Source organism: Taudactylus pleione, unplaced genomic scaffold (genome assembly GCF_031769625.1).
Source record: "Taudactylus pleione unplaced genomic scaffold, aTauple2 ptg000302l, whole genome shotgun sequence".
NCBI classification, from domain to species: Eukaryota; Metazoa; Chordata; class Amphibia; order Anura; family Myobatrachidae; genus Taudactylus; species Taudactylus pleione.
Window position 1 is genome coordinate 5,968,212 of NW_028284703.1, and position 25,392 is coordinate 5,993,603.

Genomic DNA, 25,392 nt, shown 5'->3' on the forward strand with positions numbered 1-25,392 from the left:
AGGCTGCATAGACATGATCTGAAAATTCACAAGACCTATTGATTTTCTGCCACTCAAACTCCAATAATCAATGAAATTGCGAAAATTAAGGCTGACACCTTAAAGGATATGTTCCTTGCGCAATACAGATATGGTATGCCATCAAACCCTGTGGTTAACGGCAGATTCAGCACTCTCACAGAATGAGATTGCTGTCACTCATAAAATGGTGGAGCTGCTAATTCACAGAATTGTGTGCTCATTGGAATACACACATGCAGTCTATGCAGCTGAGGTCAAAAAGATTAAAAGAGTTTTAAGGTGTAAGGATACTGCCTTTGAACCTCTATATACCCCTGCCTATACCTTCTAATATCCTTCCTATAAACCTCTAAGGATGATGCTAATTTACGTACGCAGTCATCCAGTAAATAAAGACTCCAGACCTTGAACATGTGGTTCCAAAGCACAAAGTATTATTCAAGTAAAAGTACAGCAGTTACACGCAATGATCCTCATATAATCTAAGCGCAAAGAGATTATACAGACCTAAGTACAATTATACGGGAGGCCATCGGGAAGCCGACTGCCTAAATACCGGCAGCCGGCTTCCTGACTGTCATTTCCCAGCAATGTAGATGCCCGCATTTCCCCGTTGCCAGGAGTCCGGCGCCCGGCATCCCGATCGTAGGGATGCCGGGCGCCGCGAGCGGACAGCCGCGGGGGGGAGGATTAGGTTTAGGGCTCCCAGGGGGGACTTAGGGTTAGGCACCCCCCCGGGAGGGTTAGGGTTAGGCTAGGGGGAGGGAGGGTTAGGGTTAGGCACCCATGGGGGGGACTTAGGGTTAGGCACCCCCCCGGGGGACTTAGCTTTAGGCAGCGGGGAAGGGGGTGGTTAGGGTTAGGCACTTAGAGGGGGGATTAGGGTTAGGCACTTGGGGGGAAGTTAGGGTTAGGCACCCCTAAGGAGGGTTAGGGTTAGGGGGGTTAGGTTAGTAAATACTTACCTATCCAGGATTTCCAGCGCTGTCGGGCTTCCGCTGCTTCGAACTCTGCTCCTGTCGGGCTGCCGCTGATGGGAATTGAGCCGTGCAGCCGGCGGTATTTCATACCACTTCCCAATTATACATACGCAGCACTCTCTGGTCTAGATGTTAGGTATCAGCAAGAAACCCCTCATCAATCAACTTTCAGCTCAAAGACTAGGAACCCAGGGTCAGAGCACACATATTTATACCCCCCAGAAATAAACAACACAAAAGAGAAGTTTGTTGCTAATACCATTGGTCCTAAAGGAGAGGGCATATGTTACAAGGCATTTAACAGGTTGATTCAAATAGACACAACCCAGCCTCTAACAACTGGGGGTCTCTTGTTTCCTGCCTCATGCAACATCCTAACAGTTGCTCATATAATGTACATTTTGTTGCTTGAAGACTTTGCGGTCCATAAGTTGAGAATGCATGATGCGATCTCCACACCGATGGTACCGGAATACTGTTGAAAGAGTACGCATCAGTACAATACGAACCACGGCTAACTTATCATGTATAAAACCTTAGTTACCAAATAATCTTTATTTCACAGCATTTATGCTAAATGAACAAACTTAAATCTTATACTTTAAAGCTTATTAAACCTTTTATGTGAATATGTAATGCGTAAGTATGCGGGGTGTGATGTAAAGACGCTAGTTAACTTGGGGCAGATGCGTGCGCATGAAGCTAATAAACAGCGTGATCATACAGGATCTTATGCATTCGCTAATATGCGACTAGTTAACAGCGCAATTGTGCATAATAATGTGTGTATGAGAAATGGTGCACTTAAATCTCACTTAAACTAAGTGAACACCTAGTAGTGTGGAATGCTGAACCTTATAGTTCCACATGCCCCCCTCTCTCAGCAGCCCCCACCCTTCCCAGGCTCAAAAGTGCAGTCCTTTGTTCTCCCAGGTTCTTTTGTAAATGCAAATTAGCACAGCTACAAGACCCAAACCTCAGATAACACTCTTGGCTTTGAAGGTATTTTATTGTAGGAAGCCTGCTAATGTAAGGTGCTACAAACGACCCTCTTGCTGTATTCAAGCAGGGCCACCTGGAGTGAGAGCAGACGTTATATCCAGTGGCATAACTACCGTGGGTGCAGGGGGTGCGGCTGCTATGGGGCCCGGACCAACCCGGGGCCCGGCCTTCCCCCTGCACCTACGGTGCCAGGCCGCTGTCCGCTGCCCTTCCCTCCGCACCCTCAAACCCCTCTACTGCTCCGGGAGCTGCATGGAGAAGGAGCGCCACTGATCGGCGCGCCACCTCCATTGGCGTAACTACGGAGGGTGCAAGGGGTGCGGTCGCACCCCTGCACCCTCCATTTGCCGGGCGACCGCTGAGTGCGTTACCAGCGGGCGCCCAGCTCCTATCCTCCTGGCGGTAGCCGGAGGACGGAGCTCCCTCCGTCTTCCGGGTCCCGCAGTGCACTATGGGAGTGACGTAATGACGTCACTCCCATAGTGCCGTTGAGCTGACGCCGGGGATGGACGGCAGCAGCACTGGAGCGGGGATAAGGTAAGTTGTTTGTTTTGTTTTGTGTGTGTGCGCGCGCGGTGGGGGCCATCACTACTGGGGGCAACTACAGGGGCTCACTACCGGGGGCAACTACAGGGGCCTACTACTGGGGGCAACAACAGGGGCTAACTACAGGGGCCTACTACTGGGGGCAACTACAGGGGCCTACTACTAGGGGTAACTACAGGGGGCCTCACTACTGGGGGTAACTACAGGGGCTCTCTACTGGGGGCAACTACAGGGACCTACTACTGGGGGCAACTACAGGGGCTCACTACTGGGGGCAACTACAGGGTGCTCACTACTGGGGGCAACTACAGGGGCCTCACTACTGGGGGCAACTACAGGGGCCTACTACTGGGGGTAACTACAGGGGTCTCACTACTGGGGGTAACTACAGGGGCCTCACTACTGTGGGCAACTACAGGGTGCTCACTACTGGGGTAACTACAGGGGCCTCACTACTGGGGGCAACTACAGGGGACTCACTACTGGGGGCAACTACAGGGGACTCACTACTGGGGGCAACTACAAGGGGCCTCACTACTGGATGTACTGCATAGGGGGACCATTACTGGGGAGCACTACATTAAATAAAAGGAACTGCATAAGGGGGGCGGTTGCAGCGGCAGCTGGGGCTGGCATAGGTGCTGGGGGGTGGTACATTTTAGTTTGGGGGGGGCACCAACATTCATCTTGCCTCCGGGCACCTGGGATGAAGTTACGCCACTGGCGGGGGGGGCCTCAGACCGGGGGGGGGGCAAGAGCGGGACGAGATTGGGGACCGCGGGCTGAGAGGGGGGCCCATAAAAAAATTTGCTATGGGGCCCCTGTAGGTATAGTTATGCCCCTGATTATGTCCATGAAGCTTGTCTACACAGGCTAGTTGTCACGGGGCCATTTGCTCTGTTTAACTAATGCAATCCAATTTTGACATACTGTACAGCCATTTCTGAAATATATCCTTTAGGGGAATTATAATAATATACACTTTATCCAGAGCACCCAAACTACGTAAAGTCATGAAATGGGCTTTTGGTGAATCGCCGTAATTTATGGCAATGGTCACAGATGCAATCGCATGTTGCTAATAGTAATATCGCCACATGTACTAAAGTGTGAGTTTATCTAAAATGGCGCTTAGGCGGCCATTCGCAAAATGGCGTCTTGTGATCTCATTTCCAAGATGGCATCTTTCGGCCAGTCACAAGATGGTGTCGCTGCGATTTTAAACTGATCTTGTCTCAGCTAATAATCCAGCTTAGACAGTCCACCCTTTGATAGCGAACAACATGCTATCACAATCTGATTTTAAAATATAATTTAGGCTTACATTTATATATTATTTAGTGTTATTATGGGATGGCACAAGGTGGTTCTTAATCCATCAATAATGTGTCTCTGAGTGGGGACATAAAACTACTATTATACGCACACCGCGGATCTTGGAAGATCATGTGAAAGGTGTGGGGATACACCAGTCCTATAAAGGCAGTCTTGAAGGGGAATTTGAGACTTTACATTATCTGAGGTGTTTTTAAAAATAACATTTCAATAATACATTCTATGCATGTCTAAATATAATACATTAAATGATGGTTTTTCCCAGTTCAGGGTTGTAATGCAGTTCTGTATTTACCTCGGTATTCATACTGACCACCATCATAATTTCGTTATACAATCAGTATAAGGTTAAGAATTTGCCTATACTGGCGATCATTTCCTGGACCCATTCCCCTAGACCTGAGAACCATTTCACTGGGTTCAGCCATGAAACCCATCCTTCTATCTTCTCCCTTACTTCAGCCACTGAAGCGTTATGGTTCTTATGAAACTCCCATTTTAGCTGCAGAATTTCATCCATCTTCCGGTCTACCACCTCCTTGGGGTCGCTGGTATCATTGGTGACATAGGTGCAACATTTTACTCCAAATTAGGTGGCCAACGTTACACAATACCATCCAGTAACAGCAGTTAAATTATTTAACACTAGCCTGTGTTGCACCACTTCTTTCTTGTACGCTTGCATACGCTTGCAATTCTCTCCCTGTATACCTGAATGTGTCATCGTACATCTCTGTGATATTATCTATCAATTTAGCAAGTTCCTGAATATATCTAAAGTTTAATGTACCCTGAGCGATCCTGGTGGGATCCAATGCGACTAAAACTTGAAAGCCAGTTGTCTCATTAATTAACTGAGTGGCATTGTGCACATCACCAGGTATCATATTTCATTTGCCTCTGTGTTCATACTGTGTGTGAAGATATGGTGACAGTGTGTTTTTATGTATGCCAAGCATTTCAACATGTGTGAGGGTCATAACTTCTGGGACTACTCTTCCCAGGTAACACAAACCTTCAGAACTCGGGGAGAGCCACTTATACACTTTTCTTCCACATATAAAATATACATTATCGGGGAGAACATTAGGAATGGTATGCATCATTATCATTAAGCACATTTCCCTTGCAAACAATCCTATTTCTCGGTCTTCTATCTGGTACATGCAAGTTTCTGGCTGTATTATTTTAGCACAATAACCATCTGGCACCTTACCAATAATTTCTTTGGTGGAACTCAATGTATACCGATACCTAAAATGTTTCCCACTAGATTTAATTGAGCATAACAGATCATGGTTTATGGACTCATTATCAGCTCTTTGTGAGAAGGTCATCGTCTGATTATTCCCTGTCACTTCCCAACTCCCAGGTTTATTGGAGTTGGTTATGTTTAAACACAAAAGTGATCTATCTACTTGGAATTGATATAGTTTGAAATGAGATGGTTTGGATGAGAGAAATTTTCCATCCAATGTTTTCCCTTTTTGTAATTCTAAAATTTCCATGATATTCAGTGGAAATGGCACCAACCCTACATTATGCTGTCCCTGTGGCACATGTGAACACACCAAGCAATCAGTTTGATTTAGCACTTTGCCTACCTTGCTATGATAATCCTCTAAAGGATACCCACCCCAGTACGGGTTATATTTAGGTTGGCACCGTTGGATACAGTTCCCATCAACTAGGGACCCACAAAGCTCACAAATACAGGAATCTTCAGACGATAAACCTCCACACCGTCCCAGAGTATCCGGAATGACAGCTCTCTTAATAATAACAGTACTAAGATTGGTCAGACACTCCCATTGCACTCCTCCTGACTCCACTCCATCAGCACTGCCATCAGCTCCCATTTCCTCAATCGGTCTCCCATCACAGAAACTGGATATTCCCGAACCGACCAGGATGGTGAACACTCTAAAAGAGAATATGAAAATGAACACAGCAGGCCCATCCATTGTCACAACAAGACCTGCAAATTTCTCTTAGTTCAGGTATCTCACTATGACCTTTTCAATCCTCCCGGAACAAGCTCGCGAACGACAGGTCCACGTTATCAGCCTTGTCTCCGACTTGTTTCTCCACCGGACGATTGACCTTTTTGCAGTGAGTGGAATGGACCCAGGTATCCACCTTCAAAGATGTAGTACTTGTCAACAGCACCTGGTACGGACCTTCCCACCGATTAGTCAAACAACCTGAACGCAAGAAATTTCTGATCATAACATATTCTCCTGGTTCAACATCATGCCATTAGTTTCAGGCATATCATGGGACAACAATTTCAGTTTCTGCTGCTGTTGCTTTAACTACTTACTCATTGATATAAGATACTTTACAGTTACCTCGTTGTTACCCTTCAAGTCTTCCTGTGTACTTATAATCAAATGAGGTTGCCTACCGAACAGTATTTCAAATGGGGACAGATTTAGGGGGGGTCTAGGATTGGTCCTTATGCTATGTAGGACGAAGGTAATGCTTCTGGCCATCCTATTCCAGTCTCTGCCATGATTTTACTTAACTTATTTTTAATAGTCCCGTTCATCCTCTCTACTTTGGCACTGGCTTGCAGTCTGTAGGGGGTGTGAAGTCAGCTATTAATACCCATCAGCTTACACATATTTTGAAAAACATCACCTGTGAAATGAGTACCCCTGTCACTCTCAATGATTTTAGGGATACCGTACCTGCATACAAATTCCTGAACTATTTTCTTGGCAGTAAACGCAGCAGTATTAGTGACCTCTGGGTAGGCCTCAACCCAATTAGAAAATACATCAGTGCACACTAATACATACTTAAGATTCCTGCAGGGTGGTAATTGGATGAAATCAATTTGTATCACTTGGAAAGGTCCATCAGTCAGTGGAATGTGGGACATTTCGGTAGGGATCACTTTCTCTATGTTCTTCCTCAAGCAGGTCAGCCAGGACATTGCTATCTTTTCTGCTTGTAAAGAAAAACCTGGTGTGCACCAGTATGCTCTCACCAACTTGCACATACCTTGTTTTCCCAGATGAGTCAGACCGTGTGCTGCCTCAGCCAGGCTGGGATAATATGCCTTGGGGGCTACTGGTTTACCATGTCCATCCCTCCAGAGCCCGGAGGACTCTTGCCCACATCCCTTGGACTTCCAAATTGACTTTTCCTGAATTGAACACAAATTTTGCATCTCAATTAATTTCAGCATATCGATTGTTTGGAAAGACATAATTTTTTCAGAGGGAGAAAACATTTTTAACCCTGCTGCCCATTTTGCAGCTTCATCGGCTCTGTTGTTGCCCTGTGACACCGGATCATCTTCACATGTATGGGCTTTACATTTAATTACTGCCACCGCTTTGGGTAGTTGGATTGCTTCTAAAAGATGTTTTATGTGTCTGGAATGTGCAACTGGTGTGCCTGCTGCTGTCATAAAATTTCTCAGACGCCATATAGCCCCGAAATCGTGCACCACCCCGAACGCGTACCTCGAGTCAGTGTAAATGTTAGCAGATTTGCTTGCTGCCAGTTCACACGCTCTAGTTAGTGCTGCTACTAACTCTGCCACCTGGGCTGAGTGAGGAGGACCAAGAGGTTTAGCTTCTATGATGTCTGTGTCATTTACAACAGCATAACCTGTACATAATTCACCTGTGTCTGTTTGTCTATGACAACTCCCATCCTTATAAAAAGTCACATCCACATTCTCTAAAGGTGTGTCGTGTATGTCGGGTCTAGCAGTAATGGTCTGATTCAGATATTCCATACAATCGTGCGTATCATTATGTCCTCTGAACTCACCTCCTGCCAGCAACTTGCCTCCTTCCACCCTTTGTACATCATGTTGTACATATGGTAAATACTTTGCTGGATTCAGCGCGCTGCATCGTTTAACAGTGATGTTTCTGGGTGCGATTAGAGCTAGTTCCCATTTGGTAAACCTAGATGAGGAGATGTGTCTGGTTTGAGCTGAGTTCAACAGAGCAGATACAGCATGGGGAGTGTAGACAATCATATCATGACCCAATACTACGTCCTCACTTTTACTCACCAATAAAGCGGTAGCTGCTACACTTTCCAAACAAGTGGTGAGTGATCTTGCCACAGTGTCCAATTGGGCACTGTAGTATGCTACGGCCCTACTGGCATCACCATGTTTTTGTTTAAAGCCACCTGCAGCACAACCATCGGCTTCCGTACAATACAAATCAAAAGGTTTTTCATAATCAGGTATTCCCAATGCTTGAGCTTTTGTCCGACTATCCTTAAGATTAAGAAAAGCCTGCTCTGTTTCTTCTGTGTGTATGACAGGATTGGGCTTTGAGGAAGAGACTAATTTCTGTAAAGGCAAGGCCAAAATAGAAAAACCTGGGATCCACATTCTACAGTATCCACACATTCCCAAGAAGGTACGAATTTGCTGTTGATTCTGTGGCAGTGTCATGTTCTGTATGGCCTGGATTCTATCATTTGTAAGATGTCATAACCCCTGGGTTAGGCAGTGTCCCAAATATTTTACTCTGGATTGGCACGGCCGTGGTTTGTCCTTAGCCACCTTGTGTCCTGTATGCGAGAGATGAAGCAACAAAAGTATAGTATCATTCAAACATGACATAAATGAGTCAGAACATAGCAATAAATCATCCACATATTGAATTAGAACAGATCCATTGGCAGGTTGAAAAGATTGTAAACAGTCGTGCAATGTCTGGGAGAAGATACTGGGGCTGTCTATGAAACCTTGGGGTAACCGTGTCCATGTGTATTGTACACCTCTGTATGTAAATGCAAATAGATAGACAGTCAGGGTGGAGAGGCACAGAGAAGAAAGCAGAACAGAGGTCAATGACAGTGAAATGGGTTGCATTTGGTAGGATCTGCATCATGGTTACAGCTGGATTTGGCACTACAGGGAATTGGCTCTCTACTACCTTATTAACACCTCTAAGGTCTTGGACCAGCCTATAACCCCTCCCACCACTCTTATTCACCGGGAAGATGGGACTGATGGCTACACTAGCTGTACGAACTAAAATTCCCTGTTGCAATAATCGCTCAATTATTGGAAAAACCTCTAATTCTACTTCCTGTTTTAGTGGGTACTGGGGAATTTTTGGAGCTTGCCTACCGCTTTTTAAATTTACCATTACAGGGCTTATGTTTTCCATTAATCCAGTGCTCTGTCCATCCTTAGTCCAAAGGGAATCTGGAATTGGGACAACATTTCATCTACCTGAGATGGATTTTTATTTAAACTTGTAGAGTGATACATTATCCTTTAGGGAGTGTCCAACATATCCCGCACCTTGTGTGCAACTCTCTCTGGGATATCTAAAAATACACCATCAGGGGTGCAATATATAACACATCCCATCTTACATAACAAGTTTCTACCCAGCAGGTTAGTAGGAGTCGCAGCAGCCAGAAGGAAAGAATGCCTGGTATGCAATGGCCCAATAGTAACCTCTGTGGAGTTTGATAAAGGATAATGTTCCACTTTACCTGTTACACCCATTGTTGGTACTGTCTCGTTGGTCACCTGTAAATTAACAGGAGATTTTATCACTGACCTGGTCGCCCCTGTGTCTACAAGAAAAGTATACTCAGTACCAGCTACATCAACCATCATGACCGGTTCTTCCCTAGTACTTCCCGTTAACCTGACTATCTGTAGACTACAGGTATGACCTGACCCCTAGCATTGGCTACCATTCTCCAATAAAGCATTTATGGCCACAATTGGAGCTGGTGCCTGCTGGACATTTGCTGGTCTCTGTGCATATCCCTTATGGGGATGTCCAGGTCTTCCCTGATTTGGGGTTCCTACTCTTTTTACTGTACAGTTTCTACTTAAGTGTCCTGTTTGTTTACAATTAAAACATGTTCGTGGATCAGGTGAGGACACATGTTGTTGTGAGGTTTGAGCAGAGGGTAAAGGTGGTGGATATGATAGGGAGGGTATGGGTATTGTGGGGGATATGAGGTATGTAAGTACTATGGGACCTGTGGTTGTATAGGGTTTGTGGAATAGAGCTGTGTTTGTTGTTGCATGGGGTCAGTGAACTGCTCAGGTGTAAGTGTGTGTGCAGATTCGAGTGTGTCTGTTTGCTGTGATGTTACCGTCATTCCCTCCAGAGTTTGTATACTGACAGCCATTAGTTTTTCGCTCTGGGTCTCTCTCTTCTTTGAGATGTTTTTATCATGTTCTATGGCAGATTCTATGAGGGTATCTATTGTGACTCCCCTCCAGCCAGGTTGTGAGGTCTGAACCTGAGTCTTTAAATTCTCTTTCAGACCGTCCATGAGTACCGTGACTATCATTCCCCTGTGGTGAGTGCTATCTTTAATATCTTCTAACCCAGTGTACTGGGTGATAGCCTGCAGAGCCCGGTCGCAATAATCTTCTGCAGATTCACTCTCCTTTTGCATAATGGGGAAAATTTTGTTCCATTTAACTACTACCGGAAAATATATACCCAATTGAGTTACAATGCGGGAAATGTTTCCTTGGTGTACTTGGTCTGTTAAGGGAACATCACCATCCAATACACAATCCGTGATACATTTTGTCACGCCAGTATTGCGTGGTAGACAGGCCCTTAACACCACATGCCAATCTTTATTAGTTGGCTTATGAGAACTACCCAAATTTCTCAAAAATCTTTGACATTTGGCTAGTTCCTTTTTGGGATCGGGGAAATCATTTATGATGGAATTTAGTTCTGCTCTTGTCCAGGGACAATGCATTACTACTTCCCTCGTGGGCACTACACCATTCGCATCTGCATTTCCATTTGGAATGGTTATTGTCCGAATGGGATGCAGACCGGCAGTGCTGCTACCTTTGACCTTGTTACCTGGCTGGGGGTTTAATCTGTTGCTGCTACGTATGGTATTAACTACTTCCTCTATGGGTGCAGAGGGTGTTAGCACTTCCCTTACTGTTACTGATGGAGATGACGGCATCACTCATGATTGTTGTGATGCAGCATCTATCATCTGTACAGCATGGGAAATGGCAGACATTACAATAGGCTCATCATCCACATCATGAACATTTTCTTTATAGTTGCTTAAGAGAGGGTACAAATTGCTTGTTACATTTTTATGGGTATTTTTGGTAACTGTACTTGCACCTCCATCCACATAAGGTGGGGGTGGTGAGGGTGAACTGCTGACAATACTCACCACAATGCTACATTGCTTCACGTGCGCGCCATTTTGCGGATTGCTAGTATTGCAATTCAGTGTCGTGGATGTATTCTCTGGCAATGCGCTTGCAATGCGCTTGCAATGCTAGTTTGCGTTGCTTGCACATTTTTAAGCCACACATCCCCTTCATGCTGCCACAACTTTAAACATTCATAATATTTGACCTTTTTCTCTCGGGAGCGCATCAGACTGATGTGATCCCGGATATTATCTAGTACATTTTTATCAAAACTACCAATTCTGGGAAACGGTCTAACACTCTTCATAGTCATTTTAAACCATACATCACAATACCTTATCGCATAAGTACCATACTTAGTATGCATAATACGACGGGCCGATCCAATCGGCACTTCAATTAGCAGCACATCTTTGTCTAACATCTCTATTGTTTGCATGTCCCCCATTCTGAGACAACTCCTATGCTTTTCAATAAAGATTTAAACTGGTGAAAGACAATCAAGATACTTTCACTTACCTGTGAACGATTTAAATGGCAGCACCCACACACCTGGATAAGATTTGAAAAAGGCAACTTCCACACCCGGATAAGATTTAGTAAGGCAACTTCCTCACCTATGGAAGTTTAAGTAGGCTACTTCCACGCACCTCTCTACAACAAAGACAACATGTTCACCTGCTACTGTGTATAGAACAGTAAGCTGCTTACCAAGCGACTTGCACTTAGCCCTTAAAGGTCATGGGGTACCTCTATCTGTAGGGAACAAGTTACCCATACCAACAAGTACTCACTGTTACACACTTTTTCCTGCGCAGAAAAATACACGTTAACCAAGATATTGATAACAATTGAAAAATGTAAACCTCAACGGCTTTATTTAAACACGTGGCAGCACAACCAGAAGTACATATACGCTATTGTGCGACCAGTCACATACACAATAATGCAACTACCACACAACCGTATGACATCTTTTTAGCTGCGTATGCAAAAGTGCGTCTTTACTGTGTACAAAACTGCGACTCAGCCGCGTGTTCAATACTGCGGCACCCCTTTAAATGTTAGGTTCTATCAACAAAGGAAAACAAACTTTTTCCTCTCTTGTCCCTGGATTCTTGTCAGCTTCCTTGGCTCTCACAAAAACAGATTGCGATCTTTCAGCACAAAGCAGTTGCAGGTAAACCCTGCATGTGGCCACTCCACCCTTTGCTGAGATATCAATAACCGTATATGCCGTGTGAGTAGGTAAGTGACTTCACTATGAGCCCCCAACTAAGGATACTGCCTTTGAACCTCTATATACCCCTGCCTATACCTTCTAATATCCTTCCTATAAACCTCTAAGGATGACGCTAATTTGCATACGCAATCATCCAGTAAATAAAGTCTCCAGACCTAGAACATGTGGTTCCAAAGCACAAAGTATTATTCAAGTAAAAGCACAGCAGTTACAGGCTATGATCCTCATATAATCTTAGCGCAAAGAGATTATACAGACCCAAGTACAATTATACATATACAGCGCTCTCTGGTCCAGATGTTAGGCATCAGTAAGAAACCCCTCGTCAATCAGCATTCAGCACAAAGACTTGGAACCCAGGGTCAGAGCACACATATTTATACCCCCCAGAAATAAACAACACAAAAGAGAAGTTTGTTGCTAATACCATTGGTCCTAAAGGAGAGGGCATATGTTACAAGGCATTTAACAGGTTGATTCAAATAGACACAACCCAGCCTCTAACAACTGGGGGTCTCTTGTTTCCTGCCTCATGCAACATCCTAACAGTTGTTCATATAATGTACATTTTGTTGCTTGAAGTCTCTGCTGTCCATAAGTTGAGAATGCATGATGCGATCTCCATACCGATGGTACCGGAATACTGTTGAAAGAGTACGCATCAGTACAATATCAATCACTGCTTACTTATCATGTATAAAACCTTAGTTACCAAATAATCTTTATTTCACAGCATTTATGCTAAATGAACAAACTTGAATCTTATACTTTAAAGCTTATTAAACCTTTTATGTGAATATGTAATGTGTAAGTATGCAGGGTGTGATGTAAAGATGCTAGTTAACTTGGGGCAGATGCATGCGCATGAAGCTAATAAACAGCATTTTCATACAGGATCTTATGCATTCGCTAATATACGACTAGTTAACAGTGCAATTGTACGTATTAATGTGTATATGAGAAATGGTACACTTAAATCTCACTTAAACTAATTGAACACCTAGCAGTGTGGAATGCTGAGCCTTATATTTCCACACGCCCCCCTCTATCAGCAGCCCCCACCCTTCCCAGGCTCAAAAGTGCAGTCCTTTGTTCTCCCTGGTTCTTGTGTAAATGCAAATTAGCACAGCTACAAGACCCAAACCTCAGATAACACTCTTGGCTTTGAAGGTATTTTATTGTAGGAAGCCTGCTAATGTAAGGTGCTACAAATTACCCTCTTGCTGTATTCGAGCAGGGCCACCTGGAGTGAGAGCAGACGTTATGTCCATGAAGCTTGTCTACACAGGCTAGTTGTCACGTGGCCATTTGCTCTGTTTAGCTAATGCAATCCAATTTTGACATACTTGTACAGCCATTTCTGAAATATATCCTTTAAGGGAATTATAATAATATACACTTTATTCAGAGCACCCAAACTACGTAAAGTCATGAAATGGGCTTTTGGTGAATCGCCGTAACTTATGGCGATGGTCACAGATGCAATCGCATGATGCTAATAGTAATATCGCCACATGTACTAAAGTGTGAGTTTATCTAAAATGGCGCTTAGACGGCCATTTGCAAAATGGCGTCTTGCGATCTCATTTCCAAGATGGCGTCTTGCGGCCAGTCACAAGATGGTGTCGCTGCGAGTCAATTTTAAACTGATCTTGTCTCAGCCAATAATCCAGCTTCGACAGATGTTAGCAAATGAAAAGCCTTGGCTAAATGATGAAGTCCGCTCTCTTTTGAGGGCACGAGATAGGTATTTTAGGTCTGGGGATAAGGTCAAGTATTATGCGGCTAGGGCAGATCTCCATAGGGGTATTAAACGGGCTGAAGTGGCTTATGTCGCTAAAATGGAAAGAAATATTAATAAGAGTGGTGACCCCAGGAGTTTGTGGAAATGCAGTGCAGAAGCTCTCTGATTATAAAGCTAAAACATAAGAGATTGAGATTGTGGACAGTTCTTCAACAGAGGATCTAAATGAGTTTTATTCTCGATTTGATGAGTGTAGTAACCTTGATGTTCCTGCATTGGATAAAAGAGTAGGGGAGTTGCCCTTGGTGCTGCACGAGCCGGCCGTCCGTCAATGTCTGCGCTCTGGAAGACGGCGGGTCCGGATGGCATCTTGGGAAAAGTCCTGAAGTAATGTAGTGACCAGTTAGCCGGAATTAGTTACAGTGTGTCCGGGGCCCTATTTGGATTACTGCAGAGAACATCTTGGGACAATAGTTGAGTATTGTTTTTTTTTTCAGGTACTTCCATTGGATACTTTACGTTAAGAAGGGGACATGAACATCTGGCTGCAGGTGAGTATGTGTGTGTGTATGGATGTAAAAAATATTTATTTTCACGTTGTGTGTGACTTTTTTTACACATTTCTTTATAGGTGAACTACACGGACCAGCAGGCACTTAATGCCCGCATGCTGGTACTTGTGGTTCTCCAATTACCAGCATGCTAGGGAGGCTTGCTGGGACCTGTAGTTCCACTGTAAAGACAATGTGAATTCTAATTTTTACACACTACACCTACACTATGATCCCGCCACCCACCACCAAGGGGTGGCGGGGATAACCCTGGGCTATAAGCCTAAGACAGGGGTGCCCTGGAGAGGGGGCTCTCCTGGGCTGTCTAGCTGTCAGGACTGATGCTGCAGCTGGGGGGCCAGGTGAGAGGGCTACCCTGGCTTTGGCATCAGCCCCCCACTAGAAAGGGTCCAGAGCTGGTTTTAAATATAGGGGGACCTCACGCAAATTTTTTCACCCTATATTTAAAACCAGGTCTGTCCCTGCTGCCTGGTGCTTGTTCTTAAATTACGGTGGAACCCTACTCGTTTTGTTCCCCGTAATTTTAAGAAGCAGGACTGGCTGGCAAGTCCGAGGCTGGTTAAGCTTAAAGAAGAAGGCCCTATGTCATTTTTTTTTACTTTTAACTTTTTTTTCACAATTTACAGGCAGAAACATACATGGATTACAGTGATCTGTGTATGTTTCTGCCAAACTCGCAGATCACAGGCAGGTGTATTTATTTCACGAGTTTTAACTGGAGAGTTTTTCCATCTCATGAGAGTTTAGAAACTCTCTGCTTGGTAAATTCAAGAATCCTATCTTCATCAGAGAAAAGGTTTGCGAGTTTTGCCGCTGGTGAATTGAAGAGAGTTTGCTAACTCTCCAGTATTTTCCCGTAGCAAAGGAGATCTCTCTCCCGAGTTTGACATTAATAAATCTGAGAGGGAAAAAATGACCAAACTCTCCAGAGTTTGCTAACTCTTCCAAACTCTCCCTTTAGTAAATTTACCCCATAGTATGGTTTCCTATGTGAGTGGTTCAGCACCACTGTACATTTCTGCTTCCAGCAACACACCCATGTCACACCTGTGACACTCCCATAAGATACAACATATCTGTGCATCCCTTTAGCCACCCCCTGTTACCTCCCAGTCAAGGTCCAGAACCCCCCTTACATTTCTTCTCTGAAGGAGAAGTATGCTACATTATTTGTTGCTAAATTCTTTTTATTTTTGAGTATTTTACTGTTATTATAAATGTAAAGTTACATTTAAAATAAACTAGCTGCAGTTACCACATATTATTTAGTATATGTATAATACTAGCTGTTGCCAGAGGCTTCATCCCTCAATGAAATCGCTTCAGACAACATTTTTTTGTATTGCTTTGCATAATGCCTCTGTCGTGGGAGTCGCCCATGTGAAAAGCAGTGCTCTACAGACTGGTGGCAGTAGCACCTTCACCCACCACTTACACCAATGTCACTGTGTGCCCTGTGTGCTAAGTAGCCTATCCTATTTAAGTGAATGCAGACCCAAACTACCTCGGCCCCACATCCCTTACTGGCCGTTCGCATGGTGCCACACCTATCTCTTGCATTGATGATGTCAATAAAAATTGTTTTTGTTATTGTTCAGCTTTAACTCGACAGATCGAGATGAAACAAAGTGCAGGTTATTTCTAGGAGTTTCCACTACCGAATGATGCAGTTTTCATGGAAAAATCAGTTCAATAGTATTTGGAACAAACAGACAGACAACATTCTTATTATATTAGTATAGATATATTTTTAGATGTCTACTGAGAAGCTATGGCACTTGCAGTGAGAAAAAAACTTACAGTACATACAAGGAAAACAAGAGAGAGAGACTTATGATGATCAGAGCACATCCAAGTATGAAACTTCAAGACAGTTGGTGAAATGCTATGTTTTCTCCTATTTTAGAGATGTAAACATATGTTGATAAAAAGGCAGGAATATCTGGAAGGGGAAACTGAAGAGCAACCCATGCCCAACTTTTGCAGGATGGCAGCACCTTATACTGGAATTTTAATCAAATAGGATGTCAATTCCAGGAAATCATAAAGCTTAAACGGGAAGCACCAAGATATTGATAACCATGTTGCTGAAGGTCTCTAGTAACATTTAGAATGTTTCTCCTTTTTTATATAGTGAATTCGGTGCTGTCAGCAAACAGTTGGTGTTCCATCTTATTAATGTAACAAAATTAATATTGCTCACAGTTTGCATAATCCTCTTCTTAACATGATACAGGTAGAAGTGCATCTAGACAACAACTTGAAGAGGCTAGCCAGGAGCAGATCTTGGATTGAGGCACCAGTGCTGTCACATTCTGTATTATTTTATGTGGTGTCTGCATGGTCTGTCATAATAAAAAGAACATTTCTTGGGAGATTAGCTAAATGTTTGACTCTCTAACTTTATTGCCCAGGGCTGTATACAGAGAAACAGCACCTGGTGTTAACATTTACAAAGTGTGCATGTGCAGTGTTAAGATACTTATCCTGACCAACAGACAAACACCATCTGCCCTTAAAAGAGGACCTCATCTGGCATTAATTGCTAACTGATTAATGTCTATTCCCAGATACGGCCATGAAACTGACTTCTGTGTCTCAGACATAGGAGGGAGATCAGGTTGCAGGAGAATGGTCTGAGTTACAGCAGCAGGTAGTCAGATTAGTTTATTTCCAAACAGATGGATGGGTGATGATAGGAGTCTATCCACATAGAAAGTGGGATAAATGGATGCATCAAGCAAGCACCAGGACCAAAGGAGGGAATACAATCAATGCAGCTGGTGAAGTCAATGCAAAGTATTGGTAGTAGAAGGACCTGCATTACAGAATCCTGAAGATAGCAATGTCCAATGTTGAACACCGAACTCACATCTGAAAATTCTTATGGGAGAGTCCCATGCAGACACTTGTTCTGGGACAGCTGTGGTTTCCTGTGGTTGAGAAGGAAAGCTGTTCCTACAAGAAAAATAAATTAAACAGCACATACTGACAAGAAACCTGAAAATAATATTGCCATTTTACCGGGGAAGGGGAATGGTCATCACAGGTTCAATGGCTACTGGCCCCTGGTGTGCATCTAATGGTATTTCCTCACCAGGGTGAAGCCATTACCTTGCACGTGTGTACAAGGTCCACGTAAGCCAGGTAGAAGGTTGTGGATAAGGGAGACAACACAAACATAGACTGGATACTCACCACTATGACTCTTGTCACCTTTCTCCAAGGTCTGCTGTCTAGTGACCTGATAACAAAAGAAAATACTTAACCACTAGATGTTGACAATGTGCCCAACCCTCTAACTACTAATACACTGGCCATAAACATACAACTGGCCAAGTGAGACTGTAGCTTTTAACTCTGGTGTGTTTCGCTCTTCTACGGCTTTATTCCCTAATACTACTTGACAATACATAACAAATGTAGAAAAGGACAATCTAAACAAAGTTCTGTGTCAAGATGGCAAGAATCACAGTAGACAATAAAAATACTCCTAGATATGGGCAAGGCTTGGTCTAGCATCCAAAGTGAGGCAACAGGCCTTATGCCCAGTTAGATTTGGGATATGGGCCTCATACCCAATTGTATAAATGTACAGGACTAAGCAAGCTACAATAGGACGCGATCATATGGTATATGTACCCTATGTACGTGTAGATAAATAACACCGTACCTTTAGGGGAGAGAAGGAGCTCCAAAAATAACAATAAAATATTAATTATTCAATAAATGACTTGACCTATGTTGCAGCCTTTATCTAAGGAGCTGTGAATGGCCCACTGTGAGCACCTCTTGGTAATGATCCAATTCTGTAAATAGAAAAAAAAATGGATTTCGTGAAAGTGCAAAGTTTAAAGTTGTATTCAGTAGAGATATATTGGCTTCTGCTAAGATTTTTTTTTTTGGTAGAATGAAAAACCTGTTTTCTTATTATTTTTTAGTTTAATTTTAGTAATTTGCTTGTGTCTTAGTTTCTGCTTTGTTTGCTCATTTGCACACATGATCACCAGATAATAACTTCTTAATGGTCACATCATTTGATGTGCACATTATCAGCTGCAGAAGTCATTTGTACTATATGCCGATTATCAAGTGGCCATTCAAGAGAATGAAAGATAAAGGAGGAAATATTATGCACTTCTTTTTGGGACTGGTTGGTGCGCCCTATTTGTATACCCATTCTTTTTCTAGAGCACTTTTACTGCTCTCACCCCTATTTCCTGACTTTTAAAAATATCTGGAAGGGATAGAGGGCTTGATTCAGAGCCGGACGCTCTGACAAGAGTGCTCGCTCTGAATCAGGGCCCTCCTACCTATTATTGGAGCGGCCTCCTGGCCACTCACATAGCTGTGGGTGACCACCCACAACTTATGCGAGTGGCCAAAAAGATGGTGGCGATGGTCAAGACCATCGCGACCATCGGGCTTGCGACGAGACCCTGCGGTAGGGTCTCGCTGCCACAAGCCCAGGAGTGCTTTTGGCTCTATCAGAGCCAAAAGCACTCCCACTGACATCACTAGTGATGTCAGTGGGGCCAGCCCCAGACGGTAGGAATTCCCATGGGAACGCCTCCGTCTGGGCAGCACCGCCCCCGGCATGCCCACCAAAGGGGGCGAGCTGTCACTCACCATCGACAACACGCCCCCTTTGGTGCGAGACGCATAGCGACGGCTTGGCCGTTGCTATTCGGGTCTCGCGCATGCGCACGATGGAGCTCCCTCCGTCGTGCGCATGCGCACTAGGGCACCATTGACCCGCTTGCGAGCGCTCGCGAGCGGGTCTGAATCAGGCCCAGAACTTAATAACATAATTGAATTAATGGGCAGATGTCATCATCAAGAACTGCCCACTACCAGCTACGAGTGGCAGTAATTGAAAGGAGGTCTTTTAAGCAGGTTCCACCTTCATCTCTCCCCTTAATCCCCAGCTGTGCTCAGAACACATCCGCTCATCCTTAGCAGTGATGGGTTTAAAAGACAGATACTTAGAGCCATATTCAATTAGAGTGGATCCGCAATACTTTTTCGCCTCCCAGACTTTTTGCCTACATCGCGTCTTTTGTAGTCGGAAACGTATCGTGGCCATCCCCGCTTTACCCCGTATTCAACATGGAAGTATGCGAAAAGGGGACCCGGCGAAACTTGAACAGGCGTAAAGTACTGTCAGATTTGAGGAAATCAGCCTGACACCCCCCAAAAGTTGCTCTGGCATGGGGGTTAACTATGGCACCCCCTGATTTGGCTTGCTGAAGGTATTTGGTGTTTTTAAACGGGCTCAATAGCTGCTAAATAGCGTTTTTCTATATGTGGTTCAGAATAGTATTCAGGAGGTTTTTTTCCAGAAAATAAGTTATCCCAGCAAATTTGGGGCACTTGAAAATGGGGGTCAGCATATTTAAAAGTTGCTAAAGTGAAGTTGAAAAAATTGAAAAATCCACCTGCCGCAAGCACCTCCAATGAAAAAAACACTTGGGGCATACTTGGGGACCCCCCCAAAGTCAAGTTCACAAGTTTTGTCCCCCATCATTTTTTTTTCGCCCCTAAATTCAAAGTGATTTTTTGGGGTGTCCTTAACTGTTTTTTTTTTAATTTGACACAGTTTACCTTTGAGGGACTGTCTGAAGGCTGCACGGGGTTTCCTGCTACATTGTACCCCAAAACCCAATTCTGCATTTTTATTCCGCCTGCTATTCATAGGCGAAACTGTTTTGCCTATTACATTGCATTGACTTTCCGCCAAAGGCGGAAAGTCTTCCAAATTGAGTACGGAGTAAAACCAAAACAGGCGAAAATGACGTCATCGGTGAAAAGTTTTCGCCAAAAACACGCAAAATACGGCTTTTCGCTTCAAATTGAATACGGGCCTTACATGTTTAAACGATTTTTGTAAAACTGAATAAATGAACGGGCCTTTCCTGCAAGAAAAAGGCATTTTTAATTAATAAAATGTATTTTTCTTGCCCTAGGGAATATATTTACTAAACTGCGAGTTTTTAGAAGTGGAGATGTTGCCAATAGCAACCAATCAAATTTGAGTTATTATTTTCTATAAGTTGCTAGATAAATGTTAAATAGAATCTGATTGGTTGCTATGGGAAACATCTCCACTTCTAAAAATCTACACTTTAGTAAATATACCCTTAAAAATCTACTGTCTGAAACAGATGCTCAAGGTTACCTCATTATAGGCCTACCAAAATCTGTAATTTCATTTCCAGTTCATATCCCTATTTAAGATGTATATGATTATGACTTCTTTCCAGATTTAAACAGTTGCATTGCTGAGTTATGTATCTCTAGAATAAAATTAAAAATGTTATTATTATTTCAAAATGGCAACTGAGGACTACACAGTATTACCTTTTCATTAAAACCGATTGGAAAGTACAATATACCTCGTTTTCTGATGAAGGACGGATCCTCTTCATGAGTGAAATGATCTCTTTAGCTGATGGATATCAGTTTGACAGCTTTTGTTTCATCTGTAGATTTTATATGAGGGATTATGAATTTACAGCTGCAGTAACCGTATGCTCTGCACAACATGAGGCACTGAGGTAGCCTTGCCACTTGAAGCTTTAATACCAAAGTCTGGATTTGTCAGGTACCTGTATTTGATCATACATCACAATAAAAACAGCTAATCTATATAAACGGATTTATTGCTGATACATATAGAAGATACCTTGACAGCAATATATTGTGGCTATTCTCTATTGTTGATTTTTTTTCCTATGGGTATGTCAAACATAATAAGGATTTCATACAATAAAAAACAACATTCAGAGATTGCATTAATACATATATGAGCTGATGAAGAGTTGGAAGTAAAATAGTATTAAGGGCCTGATTCAGCAGTGATCGCAAATGCAACTGCGTACGTAGATCGAGCGATTGTTAGCCATTGCGCATGTGTATAAGCCGCACTGTGCATGCACTGCAATCGCACTGTGATTACACACACACACAGAGGAATCCATTGCAGAGTGAGTGATAGGCTGCAAGCGTTTGGGGGAGTGGTCGGAGAAACACAGGCGTGCCTGTCCGTTTTGAACGCAATTGCATGGGCGTGCATAAATTAGCCACTGCGATTACATACGCAGCTTGAATACTCACTGCGTGTGACGAGACTTGCAGTTTCTGCGGCTGGTCAGACTTGCTGTAACTTGGTGTGACGGGCCCATGTTTTTCGATGGTACTGATGTATACGCAGGAGTGCGAGATAGTACAGATGTAAGAAAGCAGCAGTGGGCATCTCTATGTCATTATCATCAGTGCATACTTACACCTCCCTGCAACAGGTGCAACAGATACAGGTTACAGGTCTGCAGGGCCTGTATTTGTATAAATATGTGCTCACTGAAATTTGCCTCATGAGAATACCTCTTCCATCCCTATTTCTGTCTCTACTGTATTAAAGGTTGATGTATTCAAATTGCGTATGACTCTGCATTTTCGTATTTGCATGCGCTCATTTTCAAAAGAAAAGACAATGCTAATTCACGTATGATAACCAACGCAAATGAAAGTAAGCTCAAATTTGCATCAGCTCCATAAAGCGGTTCCCTGACATCTTGCAAAACCCTGGCACATTGCCCATTTAGTCTCATAAGGCATTTTACACATAAGGCTGATCACCTGTACCCCTGCTCTCAGAGGGACCCATGCTGAGAATCACACCAACAAACCAGACTAACAGGTAATTCTGCTGGACACTACCACCTAATAGTATCATATGCCTTATCATTGTATGATATGCTGTCAATATGATAGTCTTTCTCTCTGTCTTTGTCATTCTCTGACTCTCTCTCTCTGTCTCTCTCTTTCTCTCTCTCTCTCATATGACGGTAACCTATTGATTTTAGAGCTCTGATCCAGTGCTCAATAGGATATTGCTTTAGAAACCCACAGTGTACTTGTAGCAGGTGCTAAGGAAACTGGCAGTGGCCTTGACACCTAAAAGGAATGCCACTTTACATACAGTAAGCTGTATCTTACTGCTGCCTTGCCTCCTGCTGCCTGCCATAGAATGGGAGGATGCCTGTTCAGCATGTAGGCTTAGGCTCCACCCACATCCACTACCCAGTGACCGCTATTCAAGCATGATTGATTTTTTATATGAGTTTAGTTAAGCTTTTATATTAGTTAGGTTATTTTATATGTATATATATATATAGAAAGAGAGAGAGAGCATGTATTTGTTGTGTGCACAGAATCGGTATGATTTACTGCCGGACCCATGCCCAGTGGTTGGAATCCCGAGAGCGGCATCCCGGCCGAGGAGGAAATCCCGATTGTCCAAGGTATGTATTGTCTAACCTAATTCTACACCCTAACCCTCCCTTAGGGGTGCCTAACCCTGACCTTCCGCCCCAATGCCTAACCTTAATCCCCCCTCTAAGTGCCTAAACCTAACCCCCCTTTCCCACTGCCTAAACCTAAGTCCCCCCCGGGGGTGCCTAATGCTAAACCCCCATTCCCCTAGCCTAAACCTAACCTCCAAGGGGGGTGTTTAACCCTAAGTCCCCCCCGGGATCCCTAAACCTAACCCTCCCCCCCCGCAGCTATCCACGCTCGTCGCCCGGCACCACTTTGATCGGGGTGCCGGGCGCCGGTCTCCTGGCATCAGTAAAATGACAGGCATCTAGATTTATATGCCTATCATTTAACCCTCACCGGGATTAAGCAGTTGGGAAGCCGGCTGTAGGGATTAGGTTCGCCGGCTTCCTGACTGCATACCGTGTGCGCTGACCCCCATGTTTTAGTTTTGGGCCATGTTTTTGATGTGGATTTAGTTTTGGCAAAACCGCCATTGCGTGTTTTGGTTTTGGGTCTGTATTTGTTTGTTTAAAAAATATCATAAAAACAGCTAAAATTGCATAATTTGGACCTGTTTTTGTTCCTATAGTATTATTAACCTCAAAAAATTTATTTAGAGTCATTTTAGTCAATTTTGACCATCTTACAGTTTGTAATATTGATTTCACCCAGTTTAGGCCAAAAGGTGGCATCCAGGTAGCTGGCTGACTAAGCTAAGTGATAGCAGTGGGCGGCACTAACATGTGGCAGTTCAGCTTCCAACATGGCACAGAGTGCGACTGATGTGGATGGCAGTTTAATAAAATAAAAGACCCCTAGGAAGTTTAAAAACCAAGAAGGTTTTCATTAATCAAGAACTAGCTCAAACTCGAGGGAGTTGGAATATGTTTACGGACTGATGACAGAGAAAAGACAGAAGGATTGAATCATTTTTAATTTATTTATTTTAATGTTTTTATTCTAAAAAAATTGTATGAGCCAGAACTGGGCTTCATAGTATTAAGTCATCAGCTACGTCATGGGGAGGAAGTCTCTATGGGCAAAAGAAAAAAAAAAAATGCCAAGAGGAACGTGCTGCAATGGCAGCTGTGTGTCCCAAGGTGCAAGCAGACAATCAACTGGGTGACTCTTTTAGAGCCTTTCCAGTCTTTAAAAAGTTTGACATAAAGTGTTGAATCTGTCTATAGTGTCCTGCTTAGTAACAGATTTGGACCAGAAGACATTAGACTGGGTATTTAAACTCACAAAGACAAATATGCAGCTGCTATATGAACAGAGTGAGTGGGAATGGAAGGGGCGGGAAAAGCGTGAAGAGCTGACAGATGAACGTTCCTGGTACCTTATTTCCAGAGATGAGCTTTATGCACCTGTTGCTTTTGTGCATTTCAGTTTTGACGTGGAGGTCCTTTATTGTTATGAGGTGCAGTTAGAGATCCGTGCCTGCAGGAAAGGATTGGGGAAATTCCTGGAACAAATCTTAAAACTGATGGCAAATAGCACACAGATGAATAAAGTCTTCCTTACAGTGTTTAAACACTATCACGGTGCTTACCAATTCTTCAAAGATGCTTTACAGTTTGAGATACAGTAGACGAGATCTCTCCCAGTATATCAGGGTACTGCAGTGATGATTGCACATATAAGATTCTCAGCCACAAGACAAAGTTTGGAGACACTCCCCTTTCACATTCAGGACATTGTGCAGGCTGCTGCCACTGAATAAGGTGGTGGATGGACACATGGGAAATTATGGGGGGTTCAAGAGGACACAGCGATTGTCAATATCTTCTGTTTTGTGGTTTTGTTTTTTTTCTACTCTTCTATTTTAAAAAAATAATAATTTTGTGATTTTTAAGTACTGCGCTTATGTGCACATGTGTGTGACTTACTCCACCGTAAGTCCTTTTAACAGTAAATAAATTCTTGTTTGAATCCAAAAAAAAAATTAAGAGGGAAGATCAATGTAGGATCAAGTTCTTCAGTTTATGAAATACATCTTTGATCTGGAGAAGGTTTTTTATACATCTAATAGAAATGCAGTGGCCTTGCTTGTGGAGGTGCTGCTAGTACACACTGTCAACAGATGTTTGCTTTGTGCTCAGGGAAGTTTTTAAGGATAATGGGACCAAGACTTGCTGTTTACATCAGAGAAAAGCAGCATGTACAGTAGCTCTCAGGCTGAACTAGAACTCCCAGCATCGAGTCCAACAATAGGTGGCGTGCCTCAGGTTGCCTGCTTTATGCACTATTTGTAACATATAAATATGTATGTAATGTGAGTGACCAATATACACAAATTTTTGTATTAAACATATTTGCACACATCCTGGCAGGAAGATGCTCTGCGCTGCTGATCATATATTTTGTCTCTCTCATGACACCCACCATCTACATTATACAGTTATTCTACTTAGAGTCACCCACATACAAAATGGGCAGGCGTTTAATGAGCTGAACCATTATTTATAACA

General features: G+C 43.4%; 1 pseudogene; it reads left to right on the forward strand.

The window, feature by feature from the left end:
- Nucleotides 1-23,967: 23,967 nt before the first annotated feature.
- Nucleotides 23,968-24,640, forward strand: LOC148511609 (N-alpha-acetyltransferase 40 pseudogene; annotated as a pseudogene).
- Nucleotides 24,641-25,392: the final 752 nt, after the last annotated feature.